General features: G+C 36.0%; 2 long non-coding RNA genes across 2 annotated transcripts; one reads left to right on the forward strand and one right to left on the reverse strand.

The window, feature by feature from the left end:
* Positions 1–753: 753 nt before the first annotated feature.
* On the reverse strand, positions 754–4,916 carry LOC117305220. The gene is made up of 3 exons (XR_004520655.1): positions 4,864–4,916; positions 3,425–3,549; positions 754–1,301 (listed from the first exon to the last, which is right to left on the reverse strand). It is a non-coding gene; the product is annotated as an uncharacterized LOC117305220 (long non-coding RNA).
* A 337-nt stretch (positions 4,917–5,253) lies between these two features.
* LOC117305221 lies at positions 5,254–15,448 on the forward strand. The gene is made up of 4 exons (XR_004520656.1): positions 5,254–5,499; positions 8,789–8,951; positions 10,968–11,130; positions 14,077–15,448. It is a non-coding gene; the product is annotated as an uncharacterized LOC117305221 (long non-coding RNA).
* Positions 15,449–18,576: the final 3,128 nt, after the last annotated feature.

Raw genomic sequence — 18,576 nt, forward strand, 5'->3', positions numbered from 1 at the left:
AACTCATTGTGTGCTTTCTGCTGATGAGTTGATCGTTGTACTAAGCGTTGCCAGCAAAATAACATTTGAAGACACTGGACACTATTGCAGGGCTGTATGCTTCGTTTTTGAAAGGGCAAGGACACCAAGGCATTTTCTCCTTGGCAAAGGGCACCCTAGGAGGAAATTGTAAATTTCTACTGGAGCATTTCAAGGGCACCAAGGCAATGGCAAGGGGCAACGAAGGCAATTGCCTCCGTTGACTCCGTGAAGTATCAGGCCTGCTATTGGTAATTGTCAAAGACCAGCCTTCTCACTTGGTGTATCTCAACAAAAGCATATAAAATAACAAACCTGTGAAGATTTGAGCTCGATCGGTAATCAAAGTTGGGAGATATTAATGAAAGAAAAAACACCCTTGTCACAAGAAGTTGTGTGCTTTCAGATGAATGATTTTGAGACCTCAAATTCTAAATTGTAAGGTCTTGAAATCAAATTCGTAGAAAAATACTTCTTTCTCAAAAACTACGTTACTTCAGAGGGAGCCGTTTCTCACAATGGTTGATTCTATCAACCTCTCCCCATTATTCGTTACCAAGTAAGGTTTCATGCTAATAATTATTTTGAGTAATTACCAATAGTGTCCACTGCCTTTAAAGCCTTTAAATATTCTTCTGCCAGCACCAATCGACATACCTTATTACATCAACAGTCGTAATAAACGGACTGGTTATTAATAAAGGTCTGTTTACAAAATGTAAGACATCATCATCGCTTTTTTGCCCAATTTATCTGGATTGTAAAACATTTTCAGAGGAAGTGTTTCAGAGGACTTGTTTTTTTTGTACATCCTGGCTTTCCCCTGGGGCCTGGACTACAATAAGTGCAACCAATCCATGTCCCAAGGGGCAATTTATAGGCAACCACTTTCAGGTAATACGCAAGAAGAAAAAAATAATGCAATCTGAATGTTTACATAAATTTATTTGGGATATAGTGAGACACTTAAAAAAAGTACTTAGACATCAAAATGTTTTGTTTGTGTGCACTGCAGCATTTGAATCAAAGTTGCTGAAAAATGTACTTGTGTGACAAGGCAGTTTGATGATGCTGTCAAAGTGTATTTTGTAAACAGACCTTTTTACAATTCATAAACAAATCAAAAAACCTACCTTAATGTCCTAGTATTGGGTAATTTACAAAGTTGAAGTACGAGCGATGATGTGTTTGAAGTCGTGATGAAGCTGCAATCTAAGTGTTCTCATCAAAACCCTGGTGCATCTCTTTTAGGGAAACTGCTGCTCCTCATCATCTTAATAAACCTGTAAACAGGAGTAAAAGAATAAACAAATTATGAAATATAAGAGCCATTGATCAAATTTGACGGACTGGGTCTAAATTTAACCTTAGTTTCAAACAAATAGTGTATAGGCCCCTACTGGTCTATTTTTTATACTATTTTTAAACTATCAATTCAAAATTAATAACAATTTCCTATCCCATTCATGAGCAGCTGAATTTAACCCAAAAGTCTATGTGGTAGAATTGTTAAAAGTTTAATAAATGTTTAATTTTGTGTTTATTAAAAAAATTGCTGTTGTGACAGTTATTAACATAGTGTAATAGATGGGGGTACATCTTGGGGGCGGTTCAATATTGACAGAAAAAGGGGAGGTTGGGATGGATTGTACGAGGATAAGGCAAATTTAAGACAAAAACCTGTTGAGCATCCCGCCTGCTTCCTTTTTTTATTGTTTAATGCAAAACAAGGACACATTTGAACGATCTACGACGAAAAAACTGAATTGTGAGAAAAATAGCCTGGTTGTCTTTAAAAGTGTGTCAGCGCCCATTTTTTATAAAAAAGGAAGAGAAAAAAGGCAGAGTGCTTAGCATGTTTTGTTTTTTTGCCCAATAGTTAAAATGGTATTTCGTGGGGGGGTTCAACATAGACAGAAAAGGGGGAGGTTGGTTGGGATTGAAGTATGCTGGTAATAGAAGGGGTGGGAAGAAAAGGGGGAGGATGGGATGAAAGTACAAGGCTAATAATAGAAGGGGTATATCTTGGGGGCGGTTCAAGAATGACAGAAAAAGGGGAGGATGGGATGGAAGTACAAGGCTAATAGTAGAAGGGGTATATCTTGGGGGCGGTTCAAGAATGACAGAAAAAGGGGAGGATGGGATGGAAGTACAAGGCTAATAGTAGAAGGGGTATATCTTGGGGGCGGTTCAAGAATGACAGAAAAAGGGGAGGTTGGGATGTTCAAGGCTATTAGCAGAAGAGGGTTTATTTTGGGGTGGTTCAAAAATGACAGTAAAGGGGGGGAGGTTGGGATGGAAGTACACGGCTAATGGGAGACTTTGAAATGCTAGGTGGCAGCAGACTTACTGGGTAAATTTCCATTGTTTACCTAGTTCTGAGCATGCACACTTTACCAAGAACAATGGATTTTACCTGGTAAGTCTGCTGCCACCAAGCGTCCCAAAAGTCTCCCATTAAAGAAGGGGGTTTATTTTAGGGGCGGTTCAAGAATGACAAAAAAGGGGGAGATTGGGATGTACAAGGCTAATATTAGAAGAGGGTTTATTTTAGGGGCGGTTCAAGAATGACAGAAAAGGGGGAGGTTGGGATGTACAAGGCTAAAAGTAGAAGAGGTTTTTTTTGGGGGGCGGTTCAAGAATGCCAGAAAAGGGGGAGGTTTGGATGGAGGTACAAGGCTAATAGTAGAAGAGGGTTTATTTTGGGGGCGGTTCAAGAATGAAAGAAAAGGGGGAGGTTGGGATGGAGGTACAAGGCTATTAGCAGAAGAGGGTTTATTTGGGGTGGTTCAAAAATGACAGTAAAGGGGGAGTTTGGGATGGAAGTATGCTAATAGAAGAAGAGGGTTTAAATTGGGGTGGTTCAAGTACAACAGAAAGGGGGGAGGTTGGGATGGAAGTACAAGGCTAATGGGAGACTTTGAAATGCTAGGTGGCAGCAGACTTACTGGGTAAATTTCCATTGTTTACGTAGTTCTGAGCATGCACACTTTACCAAGAACAATGGATTTTACCTGGTAAGTCTGCTGCCACCAAGCGTCCCAAAAGTCTCACATAGTAGAAGAGGGTTTATTTTAGGGGCGGTCCAAGAACAACAGAAAAGGGGGAGGTTGGGATGTACAAGGCTAATATTAGAAGAGGGTTTATTTTAGGGGCGGTTCAAGAATGACAGATAGGGGAGGTTGGGATGGAAGCTGAATGGAAGTACAAGGCTAATAGTAGAAGGTGGTCATCTTGCGGGCTGTTCAAGATGGACAAAGAAGGGGGAGGTTGGGATGGATGATACAAGGGGTATAATTTGGGGCAGTTAAAAAAAAAAAAAAAATTGGGGAGGTCTGGATTTAAGTACATGCTTGTTGTAGAATGGGTAGACAATCAAATTAAAGAAAAAACAAATGTAACTTACCAGCTTTTGCAGTTATTTCAAGAGGTGGAGTTAAAACTGACATCTGGTGAGGACCTCTTGCCCATGATTGGTGATGACTTAAACGATGTCTTACGACGTACACAGCGAGGTTTCTTCAAGGATTCCTACGGAGGGGAAAACGAACAACAATTTGAGTGATATTTAGTTGTGTGGGATCTTTTATTTTATACAAAAAGTTACAAGTCATGAACTTTGCTCTTGGAAGTGCAGCAATTTTCCTCAGGTGAGGGTAACTTCTAGGAGGAAAATGTAAATTTGTTTAGAAACCTTGCAATCGGCACACGGCCCTGTGGCAAATGAACTAATTCAAGGCCTGAAATTAAACATTTTCCATTGAGGGACACAAGTACCTTTTAGAATGTTTTTAACAAAAATGCTTTTAAAAGCCTTCATAAAAAGTAGGGGCTGCTAAGTGCTAAACTTTATTGCCCATATTTTCAATTCCTAATACTGCCTTCATATTCACGTACTACGAACAAAAAATCATTTTTGTATATTATATTAATTGTTTGATTGATTAGATTGAGCCTCCCATCAAGGGGACTCGACAAACTCCCACAAGGGGCTCGGATATAAACACCAAACTAGCAACAGCCAAACTCTCTTTAATAGGTTAACAACTTCTAGGACTGCACAATTCAAGAAATTGTGATTCCGTAGCCAGTAACCAAAAACTTATTCTAGTCATTTTGAAATCAGCAATAAGCGTGGTGTGATTCAAAAACCCACAACCTTGTGATTGGAAGTCACACAGCACAGCCTTACCACTTAACAACCGTTGACCATTGCATGACGTCAAGAATGGTCAAACAGCGGCTCATTGAGCCACAAAAGGAAGCTTTAACTTTGGCTTAGTTGTGATAACGTAATCGCAACTAGTACTACCATTGGTTTTAGAGTGAGAGTGTGGCGGTTGTTTGTGGTGCATGCGCACACTACACATTAATGTTTGATGTAAGGCAAAGGGGTCACACAGATAGATTATAGGGAAGTGTGAGTGTCAAATGATCACCCAGTCAGTCAACGATACCAACAATCGCCTTCAGTTTTCAAAAATCAAACTAAAACTAGTTTTGTGGTCAGGTTACAACTGTGCACACCACGCTTAGTAACTTGCTACGATTATCATCATTTATGGTCCCTGGTTTGGGGGCTAAACTACCCATGACTTTTCTATTGCGACTGTCCCGTCCATGATCATGTCCCAAAAGTAAAAGAAACTAACACATTTAACACAGAAATGTATACAAACTTCAATTCAATGGCAGTGCCAGAAACACGTGTCAAAAGTAATTCAAGTTATAGTTATAAATCCCACTTTAAAAAGGGTGCTACCTGTGCCCCACGGCATCTACAGAATCTACCAGGTATTTCCAGACGAGCTAATCAATACACTAAACAAACAAATCCTTACTTACCGATGTTTTGTGATGAAAACATTTGGAATTTTACACCATCGTGAGCAGACGACATGTTGTTTACAAGGATAAGCAGTGCACATGCGCAATAAAAAATGTGCAAACAAATGTTTCGCTCGTCCCCAGCGCCTTGCTTTAACCAAAGGCGCTGGGATGGGCAAACGTATTATGCACTGTCATTGGTTTATAATGCGCAACCCATCATGCATCACACTCACACAGCACCATATATAATGCACTCTACACATGACGTACTTCCTGAACAAGAATCTGTGCAAGCGATTAGTCCATCCCAGGGGTTCTGGATAGACTGGCCGGCCGCTGGGGCGATCGAAATTGATGTAAACAGCGCCCTCCATTGAGCAAAAGTAACAGAATTAGTATGGTCCCTCAACTATTTATATTACGTAATGACGAAACGAGCACGAAATAGCACACGAATGGGGACTAGACCGCTGGTTTGTTGTTGTGATGGGAAGCTTTTTGTAAACATGCTGAATCTGTATTTTCGTCTGTCCGTCGTCTAGTCTGCTGTGAAGGCGAATGTCATCATAGAAATAGGAATTCACATCAAATAACAGAGCACAGCCAGCCGGAGAATAAGTGCAAATTTCAGTAAGACCACAGGGGTTTTGAGTAAGTTTTGTTTGATTCGATTTACGATTATTGTTATTGCGATTAAAAATTCCCGCATACATTTCCACACAGTGTGTTGCCACCTGTCACTCTGGGTGACTGTGTGGTGCCATGCCAGTGTGCCATGGTGCCGTTGTGGCAGGACTTAGTATGTGCCCCGGGGACCTGTGCCCCCCCCCCCCCCCCCCCCCCTCCCCAGGCGGCCCACACATCGAATTGAGACAAAATGTAATTTTAATAATTTAATAAAATAGCCTACATTTTCTTTTATGAATAGGGCCTTTTAATAATGACAATAATGAATTGTTTTTTTATGCTTTATTCTTCCCTTATTACTTGCTATTAAAAATATTTTTTTTACTAAATATTTGCCTTTTTAAATATTTTGTTGTATGTGTACCTACATAATTTGTATATCTATGAAATATTTGTGTTTCGTTGTTTGTGTAACTACATTAATTGTCTTTTAATTTGTTTTCTTCCCATATTTCTTGCTTATGTTCTTGCATTTTTAATTATTTTTGTTGCTTTGGTGTATCTGCATAATTTGTATCTCTTTGAAATTGCTTTCTTCCTAAATTTCTTGCTTGATTAATTATCTTGCATTTTGAAGTACAAATTTTGTAAGTTTACACCAAAAAACAACAAAATACTTTTGCAATCTTCCCATATTTCTTGCTTTAATGATCTTGTATTTTTTTCTTTTTTTGCTTTTTTTGCTTTGGTGTATCTGCATAATTTGTTTCTTTGAAATTGTTTTCTTCCCATATATTTCTTGCTTTTCTTGTAAATGTTTTGTTGTATAATAAAACAACAGTTTCCTTCCCTTATTTCTTGCTTAAATCTTGTATATTTAAATAGTTTCATTTTGTGAATATTTTTGTTGTATAATAATAATAACAACCGTTTCCTTCCCTTATCTTGCTGAAATCTGGTATATTTAAGTAACTTCATTTTGTGAATAATTTTGTTGTATAATAATAACAACAGTTTCCTTCCCTTATTTCTTGCTAAAATCTTGTGTATTGAAATAATTTCATTTTGTGAATATTTTTGTTGTATAATAATAATAACAACTGTTTCCTTCCCTTATCTTGCTGAAATCTTGTATATTTAAGTAACTTCATTTTGTGAATTATTTTGTTGTATAATAATAACAACAGTTTCCTTCCCTTATTTCTTGCTAAAATCTTGTGTATTGAAATAATTTCATTTTGTGAATAATTTTGTTGTATAATAATCATAACAGTTCCCTTCCCTTATTTCTTGCTTAAATCTTGTATATTTAAATAATTTCATTTTGTGAATATTTTTGTTGTATAATAATACCAACAATTCCCTTCCCTTACTTCTTGCTTAAATCTTGTATATTTAAACAACTTCATTTTGTGAATATTTGTGTTGTATAATAATAACAACTGCTTTGGTGTATCTGCATAATTTGTTTCTTTGAAATTGTTTTCTTCCCATATATTTCTTGCTTTTCTTGTAAATGTTTTGTTGTATAATAAAACAACAGTTTCCTTCCCTTATTTCTTGCTTAAATCTTGTATATTTAAATAATTTCATTTTGTGAATATTTTTGTTGTATAATAATAATAACAACTGTTTCCTTCCCTTATCTTGCTGAAATCTTGTATATTTAAGTAACTTCATTTTGTGAATAATTTTGTTGTATAATAATAACAACAGTTTCCTTCCCTTATTTCTTGCTAAAATCTTGTGTATTGAAATAATTTCATTTTGTGAATATTTTTGTTGTATAATAATAATAGCAACTGTTTCCTTCCCTTATCTTGCTGAAATCTTGTATATTTAAGTAACTTCATTTTGTGAATTATTTTGTTGTATAATAATAACAACAGTTTCCTTCCCTTATTTCTTGCTAAAATCTTGTGTATTGAAATAATTTCATTTTGTGAATAATTTTGTTGTATAATAATCATAACAGTTCCCTTCCCTTATTTCTTGCTTAAATCTTGTATATTTAAATAATTTCATTTTGTGAATATTTTTGTTGTATAATAATACCAACAATTCCCTTCCCTTACTTCTTGCTTAAATCTTGTATATTTAAACAACTTCATTTTGTGAATATTTGTGTTGTATAATAATAACAACTGTTTCCTTCCCTTATCTTGCTTAAATCTTGTATATTTAAATAATTTCACTGTGTGAATATTTTTGTTGTATAATAATAATAACAACTTTTTTCTTCCCTTATTTCTTGCTTAAATCATGTATATTTAAATAACTTCATTTTGTGAAAATTGTTTGTTGTAAATGCAAGAGGTAGCATGCTCATCCCCACAATGTTTAGTCCACATTCAAGAGTCTGATCATTAGGTACTGTTGGGAACAAGGTAGTCACCCTCATGTGCATTTGAACAACTAGAATGGGCGGGATTAAATTAATTATGCGCACATATAGAAAAGTCTGTCATGTGCAGTAGACACATTAAATGTGTGTTTCAAGTAATAGGCTCAGATTTTGACCCCACCATAGGTGCAATGTATACAGTAGAAGGTTGGGTATACCTGATTTTCATAATGCAGTTTACCTATATTTACGCAACTTTTGCATCTTGCACTGTGAGATGATAAAATTTGATGACTTTGAAAATTTATCTTGGTATTGTTTTGAATGTCAAGGGTTTGATTCCTACCTGGGTGAAAGCCAATTACACTGAAGTGTTACACAGTACTTGAGAATTTGTACACATAGTGATCACACATATCAGGGTAAACCAAGTACTGACTGCCCAAGTCCACGTATGAGCTACACATGTGAATTTGCTCTTTTTTCATACATGACGATCCAATTTAATGAAATGATCATTATTTGTGTTATATATTTCTAAAGGATAAATAAAAAGTTAAGGGTAACAAGGAGTTCAAATTATAAATTTGTGGTTGGTTGGATAACCATAAACAGAACATTTATTTTGTTTGGCCTTGGTGTAATTCTAGGAAACGTGGCTACCTCTTTGTTTGGCCCAACTGTGGAAATTTCCACCACCCACCTACCTACCCATGTTTGTGTTTTGGATACATGACTTTATCTTCATTGCGCAAAAAAAACACCAAAAGAAAACCAGAACTTTCATTAACTTTCCTCTGTTTTTCAACATTGATTGTTCGTAATGGCCCCCTAGGTAGCTTATTTCCCCTTCAAGTTCATGTCAGTCGAATGTCTTATTGTAAATTTAACTGATATTTATAAATGCTTTTAATTTGCAACCCCTAGCCCAATGTGGAGTCAAAGCTTGTATTTTTCTTACCATTTCAGGGTCTACTGCTGAACAGAGAAAATCTCCACTAGGATAGTTCTTCGATGGAGGTTGCCAAGCAATCTGTGACACAGGAACCTCTGTTTTGGCCAACAGTCGTCGAGGAATAGATTTCTAAGCTTGATGGGAGCTGCACCTCTAGTCAATCTCGTCAAAGTAAAGGTAGGTCCAATGGAGACTTTCAGGACTCTAGGTAGATCATGGAGCAATAGGTAGATGCAGACAAGAGTGCTGCTTACCAGAGCACTAGAACTTGCTTGTTAATGGCAATGGACACGTTTGGTAGTTACTCACAGTAATTGGGGGCCGGGGGGGGGGGGGGGGATGTCTTTATTGGGGGGGGGGGGGGCCTTGGGGTTTTTTAAGGGTGCATTTTCTTTTTTTGGAGGGAAGATTGTATTTTTTTATTTTTTTTTATTGGGGGGATGGTTTGAGGGGGGGGGGGGGCAGCTTTTTTTCACAAAAAAAAGTGAGGACTTTTTCTTTGAGGGGGGCAGATGTTGTTTTTTGGGGGGGTTTATGTGGGTTTTTTTTAAACAACTTCATTTTGTGAATATTTGTGTTGTATAATAATAACAACTGTTTCCTTCCCTTATCTTGCTTAAATCTTGTATATTTAAATAATTTCACTGTGTGAATATATATATTGTATAATAATAATAACAACTGTTTCCTTCCCTTATCTGGCTGAAATCTTGTATATTTAAGTAACTTCATTTTGTGAATTATTTTGTTGTATAATAATAACAACAGTTTCCTTCCCTTATTTCTTGCTAAAATCTTGTGTATTGAAATAATTTCATTTTGTGAATAATTTTGTTGTATAATAATCATAACAGTTCCCTTCCCTTATTTCTTGCTTAAATCTTGTATATTTAAATAATTTCATTTTGTGAATATTTTTGTTGTATAATAATACCAACAATTCCCTTCCCTTACTTCTTGCTTAAATCTTGTATATTTAAACAACTTCATTTTGTGAATATTTGTGTTGTATAATAATAACAACTGTTTCCTTCCCTTATCTTGCTTAAATCTTGTATATTTAAATAATTTCACTGTGTGAATATTTTTGTTGTATAATAATAATAACAACTTTTTTCTTCCCTTATTTCTTGCTTAAATCATGTATATTTAAATAACTTCATTTTGTGAAAATTGTTTGTTGTAAATGCAAGAGGTAGCATGCTCATCCCCACAATGTTTAGTCCACATTCAAGAGTCTGATCATTAGGTACTGTTGGGAACAAGGTAGTCACCCTCATGTGCATTTGAACAACTAGAATGGGCGGGATTAAATTAATTATGCGCACATAAAGAAAAGTCTGTCATGTGCAGTAGACACATTAAATGTGTGTTTCAAGTAATAGGCTCAGATTTTGACCCCACCATAGGTGCAATGTATACAGTAGAAGGTTGGGTATACCTGATTTTCAACATGTAGTTTATCTATGTTTACGTAACTTTTGCATCTTGCACTGTGAGATGATAAAATTTGATGACTTTGAAAATTTATCTTGGTATGTTTCGAAGGTCAAGGGTTTGATTCCTACCTCGGTGAAAGCCAATTACACGGAAGTGTTACACAGTACTTGAGAATTTGTATACACAGTGATCACACATATCAGGGTAAATCAAGTACTGACTGCCCAAGCCCACGTATGAGCTACACATGTGAATTTGCTCTTTTGTCATACATGACGATCCAATTTAATGAAATGATCATTATTTGTGTTATATATTTCTAAAGGATAAATAAAAAGTTAAGGGTAACAAGGAGTTCAAATTATAAATTTGTGGTTGGTTGGATAACCATAAACAGAACATTTATTTTGTTTGGCCTTGGTGTAATTATAGGAAACGTGGCTACCTCTTTGTTTGGCCCAACTGTGGAAATTTCCACCACCCACCTACCTACCCATGTTTGTGTTTTGGATACATGACTTTATCTTTATTGCGCAAAAAAAACACCAAAAGAAAACCAGAACTTTCATTAACTTTCCTCTGTTTTTCAACATTGATTGTTCGTAATGGCCCCCTAGGTAGCTTATTTCCCCTTCAAGTTCATGTCAGTCGAATGTCTTATTGTAAATTTAACTGATATTTATAAATGCTTTTAATTTGCAAGTCCCCTAGCCCAATGTGGAGTCAAAGCTTGTATTTTTCTTACCATTTCAGGGTCTACTGCTGAACAGAGAAAATCTCCACTAGGATAGTTCTTCGATGGAGGTTGCCAAGCAATCTGTGACACAGGAACCTCTGTTTTGGCCAACAGTCGTCGAGGAATAGATTTCTAAGCTTGATGGGAGCTGCACCTCTAGTCAATCTCGTCAAAGTAAAGGTAGGTCCAATGGAGACTTTCAGGACTCTAGGTAGATCATGGAGCAATAGGTAGATGCAGACAAGAGTGCTGCTTACCAGAGCACTAGAACTTGCTTGTTAATGGCAATGGACACGTTTGGTAGTTACTCACAGTAATTGGGGGCCGGGGGGGGGGAATGTCTTTTTTTTTTGGGGGGGGGGGGGGGGGGGGGCCTTGGGGTTTTTTAAGGGTGCATTTTCTTTTTTTGGAGGGAAGATTGTATTTTTTTATTTTTTTTTATTGGGGGGATGGTTTGAGGGGGGGGGCAGCTTTTTTCACAAAAAAAGTGAGGACTTTTTCTTTGAGGGGGGCAGATGTTGTTTTTGGGGGGGGTTTATGTGGGGTTTTTTGTGTGTTTGTATTTTGATGGCAGACCTTTTTTCAGTTTTTTTTCCTTCAGTTTTTTATTTTAGGGGTCAAACCTTTTTTCTTTGAGGGGGTCGAATATATACAATTTTTTATGTTTGTTTTATTTTCGGGGCAGACTTTTTTTGTTTTTCGTTACATTTTTGTTTTAGGGGCAGATTGTATTTTTAATTTGGTTGTGGTTTTTGTTTGATGCGGGCAGCCTTTTTTAGGGGCGTTTTGGGACTTATTCTTTGAGGGTGATGTTTTTTTTTTTTTTTTTTTTTTTTTTTTTTTTATGTTTTTGTGTATGTTTTTTTCAAGGCAGATTGTATTTTAAATTTGTTTGTGGGTTATGGTTGGGGGGCAGCTTTTTTTCATAATTGTTTTGTTAGTGCGTTTTGGGGGACTTTTTTTGGGGGGGGCGGATTTGTTTGTGCTTTTTCTTTGTACATTTTTTTAGGGGCGGACCTATTTTTAGGTGGTGGGGTGGGCAGATTGTATTTTTAATTGAAAAAAATTGAGGGCGTTTTGGGGGCCTTTTTGTTTGAGGGGGGATTTTTTTTCTTCTCTGTTTTCTTCTGTGTTTTTTGGGGGATGGACTTTTTTTCCCTTTTTTAATTTCTTATTTTTTTAGGGAGTTGACCTTTTAAGGGGGCGCAGATTGTGATTTAAATTTGTTTGTGGGTTTTGTTTGAGGGGGCAGCTTTTTTAAATTTTAGGGCCGATTGGGGGGACTTATTCTTTGAGGAGGGGGGATGTTTTTTTTGTGTTTTTTGTCGGGCAGTTTGTAACATTTTTTATTTTAGAGGCAGATTGTATTTTAAATTTGTTTGTGGGTTTTGTTTGAGGGGGGCAGCATTTTTCATCAAAAAATTTGTTTTGGGTGTTTTTGGAGACTTTTTTTTAGGGGGGGATTTTTTTTTTCCTATTTCTTTTTTAATTTTCATTTTAGGGGGCAGATTGTATTTTACATTTTTTGTGGGTTTTGTTTGAGGGGGCAGCCTTTTTTTTATTAAAAATTCTTTTTAGGGCGTTTTGGGGGACTTTTTTTTTTAGGGCGGGGCTTTTTTGGCTATTTTTGTTTTATTTTAATTTTAGAGGGCAGATTGTATTTTGTGGGTTTTGTTTGAGGGGGGCAGCCCTTTTTTCATTAAATTTTCTTTTTTAGGGTGTATTTGGGAAATTTTTCAGGGCGAAGCTTTTTTTCCTATTTTTTTTTTTTTCGTTTTAGAGGGCAGATTGTATTTTAAAAATGTAGGTTTTGTTTGAGGGGGGCAGCCTTTTTTCATTAAAAATTCTTTTTAGGGCGTTTTGGGGGACTTTCTTTTTAGGGCGGGCCTTTTTTTTCCTATTTTTTATAATTTTCATTTTAGAGGGCAGATTGTATTTTGTGGGTTTTGTGTGAGGGGGCAGCCTTTTTTTCATTAAACATTCTTTTTAGGGCGTTTTGGAGACTTTCTTTAGGGCAGGCTTTTTTTCCTTTTTTATTTTATTTTACATCTAGGGGGCAGATTGTATTTTAAATTTGTTTGTGGGTTTTGTTTGAGGGGGCAGCCTTTTTTCCTAATTATTTTTTTTTCTTAGGGTGTTTTTGGAGACTTTTTTTTAGGGGGGGAATTTTTTTCCTATTTTTTTTGTAATTTTCATTTTAGGGGGCAGATTGTATTTTACATTTTTGGGGGGTTTTGTTTGAGGGGGGCAGCCTTTTTTTTATTAAAAATTCTTTTTAGGGCGTTTTGGGGGACTTTATTTTTTAGGGCGGGGCTTTTTTTCCTTTTTTTGTTTTATTTTAATTTTAGAGGGCAGATTGTATTTTGTGGGTTTTGTTTGAGGGGGGGCAGCCTTTTTTTCATTAAATTTTCTTTTTTAGGGTGTATTTGAGAAATTTTTTAGGGCGAAGCTTTTTTTCCTATTTTTTTTTATTTTCGTTTTAGAGAGCAGATTGTATTTTAAAAATGTTGTAGGTTTTGTTTGGGGGGGGCAGCCTTTTTTCCTAATTATTTTTTTTTCTTAGGCCGTTTTTGGAGACTTTTTTAGGGCGGGCTTTTTTTTATTTAAAAAAAAAAATTATTTTAGGGGGCAGAATGGATTTTTAATTTGATCGTGGGTTCTGTTTGAGGGGGCATTATTTAAAAAAAAAAAAGGGGCATTTTGGGGGACTTTTTCTTTGAGGGGGGGGGGTCGGACGTTTTCTTTTGTTTACGTTTTTTTACGTGCTTTTATTTGGGGGTGGAATTCTTTCCTTTTTTCACATTTTTAATTTTAGGGGGCAGATTGTTTGTTTGTGGGTTTTGTTTTAGGGAAGACTTTTTTTAGGGGCGTTTCAGGGGACTTTTCCTTGCGGGGGGGCGGATGGTTTTTTTTTCTTCTTTTTCTTTTTACAATTTTTTTTTGGGGGGGGGGGTGGGGGCGGACCTAAAAAACTAAGAAACTAATAAATTTTGTTGGTGGGATTTTATAAATTTGTTTGAGTACCCATAGTGGCTCTGAAAAGAGCTGGTTTTTACTTTGACCCTCTTGGGTTAACGTCTTGAGTATAACTGATGTAAATGATCTTCTCATTGTCTTGCATTTTAGGAAACGAAGAGGGGAGACACACTTTGCATGAGTGGACTCATCAGAATGGACTTCCCTACACCCCTGGGCGCTCTTTGGATCCTGGGTGACATATTCATTGGTAAATACTACTCAAGTTTGATCAAGTGAACAACCCGTGCAGGTTTTGCTGATGCTGTCAAGGGTGTGGAAATCAAGGCTGAGTAAGAAACCTACTTTGTAAATTGGAAGGAATATTACTTAAGGCTTTAAGAAAAAACTATTATAGGTTGGCCAAACAAAAATATAATTATGTTTCCTATTACACTGAATAATTACAAGGGTTTTATGGCACTGCAGGCTTTAACCATTTAAACAGTGCTGGTAGGAATTATCATGCAAAATAAAATTTAATTTACATTCGTTGATTATTGCAATTGGTTGCACAAAATAAATTAACTCAGATGGACCATCAGTAAATCTGAAATTTTTTGAAAAATATTATGGCAAATAATATAGAAATATCGCCTACCTATCCACCCTACTTTTTCCAGTGTAAAAGGAGACAAGACAAACAATTTGTTTGGCCTTCATTTCATTCATTCAGTCGATGCGGAGCATCGGATGATGGCCCTCCAAACACGTTGGTCCTCCAACACCTAACAATTTTGTTCTCGAACTGCTGTACTCGCCATGTTTTCAGTATTACAGGATACTTTACACATGACTATCATTTTGTTTGGCCAAATAAAATTTTATACCAAAAAATGTTGCCCACCTGTGTATTTTACGTGTGATTTTTTCATTGTAAAATTTTCCACCTTTGTGTTTGGCCCAAAATAATATGAAGAAAAGAAAACTGTTTTGCCCATCCACCAACCCATTACTTTGTAAGGGCAAACATGACTTTCTTGTTAAAGTGGCCAAACTTTGATAACAATTGTAAAAGACGCTGCCCACCTGTACTTTCCTTTTTTAATTGGAAACTTGACTATAATTTCTGTTTGGCCCTAACTACATACACCCACAAATTGTTCATCAAAGTGGGAAAAATAACTTGGCCAAACTGTGAACAAATGGGTATTTTCAACTTCTTTTTCTTTTTAGGGCACTGTAGAAAAAAAAACACCTTGCCTACATTTCGAGTCCCTTTTTTCACTTTAATGGGAAACATGATTTTATTTCACTCACACTCAAAATAAAACATTCCAATGTACATTAAACACAGGAAGCAAAATAGTGTCATTTTGTTGAGCTCAAGTGTGACCACTTTATAATTTGTTGAAATTTTAACAGGATTTAAACTGAATGACTCCAAAACAAATGCTGTTAAAAGCTTTTTTTATCTTAAAGGCACTGGACTTTATTGGTAATTACTCAAAATAATTGCTAGCATAAAACCTTACTTGGTTCCCTCAGAAGTACTGTAATTTTTGAGAAAGAAGTAATTTCTCAGCAAAATATTTGAATTGCTTTTGAGACCTCACGCGTGAGTTCTCAAAAACAAGCATCTGAAAGCACACAACTCTGTGTGACAAGGGTGTTTTTTCTTCCATTATTCTCTCGCAATTTTAACGAACAATTGAGTTAAAGTTTTCACAGGTTTGTTATGTTATGCATATGTTGAGATACACCAAGTGAGAAGACTGGTCTTTGACAATTACCAATAGTGTCCAGTGCCTTTGAAGGTATGATACAGGATTGCAGGATAAAAAAGATCATCCTTTAAATTTAGTTTGAAAACATACTGATTTTTAAGAAACATGTCTGAAAAATATCTTGAAAGGTCTACATAGCTGATTTTGGTTGTTAGCTCTAAAATTAAGTAAGCGTTTTTACATGCCGGAAATTATGTTTATTTTTAGAGACTAAAACTCCGGGATAAAAACTTCTGTAATGTTGGAATTAGAAATCTGAGTATTTAAGTACTTGTAATTTGAAGGCATGACACTCTATCGAGAGGATAGATATATTGGCAACAATCCATCTAAATTTACAGTATTTTTATTTCTTTCCCTTTGATTGTGAGTTTTCATCATCTCTGGCCTCTATACAGCCATCCTTGTTTAATAGATTGTCCTACTGTTCTACTTTATTTGTGAATTTATCTCTTAATTCATTTGAGTGTTATTTTGAAAAATAATTTGTAGTAAAATTTGTCTATTATTATTATTATTATTATTATTATTATTATTATTATTATTATTATAATTATTATTAATATATATTATTATTTCTAATATTGTTATTTATACAAAATTATGTTCCAATAAAAAATGTGGGAGTATGAATTTAATTAAAAATTGTGCCATGTGTTCTTTCTTCGTCTTTGTTTTTAAATTAAATTTCAAAATGGTGGGTTAAAATATTTGGGCTTAATTATAGAAGCTATGAAAGGGTAAACTTTATTTTACACTAAATTGGACTCCTTAAATAACTGAGTGGCAAAAACCTTTTTTTTTAACAGTAACAAGTTTTTTTATTACACACTGGACAATTTTGACCAACAGAGGGGGCTATTTAATTATTTATTCCCGTAAATATATAACGCAATGCAATACATACGTGGTTGTGTAATATTCATCACTCCAAAAAATGTATGATCTGTACAGTCATCGTTGTGGCCTAGTGGATAAGGTTACAGTTTCGCGAGGACAAGATGAGAGGTTCGAGCCCCGGCACGGACCATGAGGTAAGCGAAATAAAGAAATAACCCACGTTTCTTCCACAGGTACATGTACAGGTCTTGACGCACGGAGAGGAGACGCAGCAGCAGGAGGCAACACGGAGGCGGCACCACGAGGAGGGGACGACACCGGGACCAGAGAGAGAGGGGGAGGCGGCACCGGGAAGAGAGGGGGAGAGGGAGGCAAGAATTTTTTCATATTTTTCGATTTTTGGAAAAAAAAAAAAAAAAAGACCGTTAATTTTTTTTTTAACGGTCTATGAAAAAATTAAAATCGCCTGAAACGCACGCTCGTTAATTTTGGTGAAAAAAGTTGTTAGAAAAGTTTTTTTTACCAAAAACTTACATTTTTTACGCATTTTTGGAAAATCATTTTCTTAAAATCGCTTGAAACGTACGCTCGTTAATTTTGGTGCAAATCGGTGAAAAAAAAAATAATTTTAAGTGCAAAAGTCATGAAACTCGAAAAAGAATTACGATTTACATCACTAAAACGTCCCCAAAATACTTCTAAACACCTTCACACTGCTTACACCGTTCTATTACATCAATCCAAACATTTCCTCTTCAAAATTCATCCAAAATGTACAACTTAACTCAAAAAACGGCCTTTAAATGCAACTTAATTGGCTTTAACAATGTGTATACACGTATATAGGCCTACGGTTCAACTTACAATAACAATACATACTACACCTAACGCATTTTCGTACATCGATATTTACAATTCTTGTAACTCTTTTTACCAATTCTAAGACAATTAAAACAGTTTACATTCATTGCGAGTCAAAACCAACTCATTTTCAACGAAAAAACTATGAAAACGAACACTTATTCACCTACATTTTCCCAGTAAATATTAAAGGAAAAAATAGTCAGACACCCATCACTACCTGTATGACCACTTCTTAGAGACTGGGAACTAGACATACACGGTTGCCATATGTAAACAACATGTCCTGAGCATTTGAGTACAAAGTACACGATCTTTGAGCATCTAAAACTCTACCAAAGGATCTCTAACTGTGAGTAATTTACAAGAGTCATAACAATATTGAGTAGCCAAGTTGTTTACAACGTTTGTGGAGTAACCAGGGAGGGGGGAGGGAGGGGGGAGGGGTGGCAAGTGGGGTCAAAGATATCATTTTACAGTTACACCACCTTGGGGCAAAGACATCATTTTACACGATCTTTGAGCATCTAAAACTCTACCAAAGGACTTCTAACTGTGAGTAATTTACAAGGTTCATAACAATATTGAGTAGCCAAGTTGTTTACAACGTTTGTGGTGTGGGCAGGGAGGGGGGATGGCAAGTGGGAGGCAAAGACATCATACACGATCTTTGAGCATCTAAAACTCTACCAAAGGATTTCTATATGTTTACAAGATTCATAACAATATTATGTAGCCAAGTTGTTTACAACATTTGTGGTGTAACCAGAGACTGGGGTGGGAGGGGGGCCTAGTGCGTGTGGGGCAAAGACATCATTTCAGAGAATATTTCATTTGAACTTGTCATTAAAAACGCAGTAGTGATGAGAGCAGTAGTCTCTCGCAAAGCAGATTGCAAGATGGTTACGCGAGAGCTGTTTCACTCTCACCGCAACAGACATTTTAACAACAATTGTCCCCACGTTTGTCTCATGTTTGGGAAAGTTTGAGGGCCCCCTCTGGTTACGCCACTTATTTTAAACTACGACAAACTAACTGCACCTTTTCATCTCCACATGTAGGCAAATACACAAAAATGAAAGGGCACTCTAAGTTTTTAGGGGTAATAATAATAATAGTGGCTTCTTAGAAAGCGCTCATATTCATCACTCAGTGATGCTGAATGCGCGTCAACATTCAGTAT

This window comes from Asterias rubens, chromosome 22, assembly GCF_902459465.1.
Source record: "Asterias rubens chromosome 22, eAstRub1.3, whole genome shotgun sequence".
NCBI lineage: Eukaryota > Metazoa > Echinodermata > Asteroidea > Forcipulatida > Asteriidae > Asterias > Asterias rubens.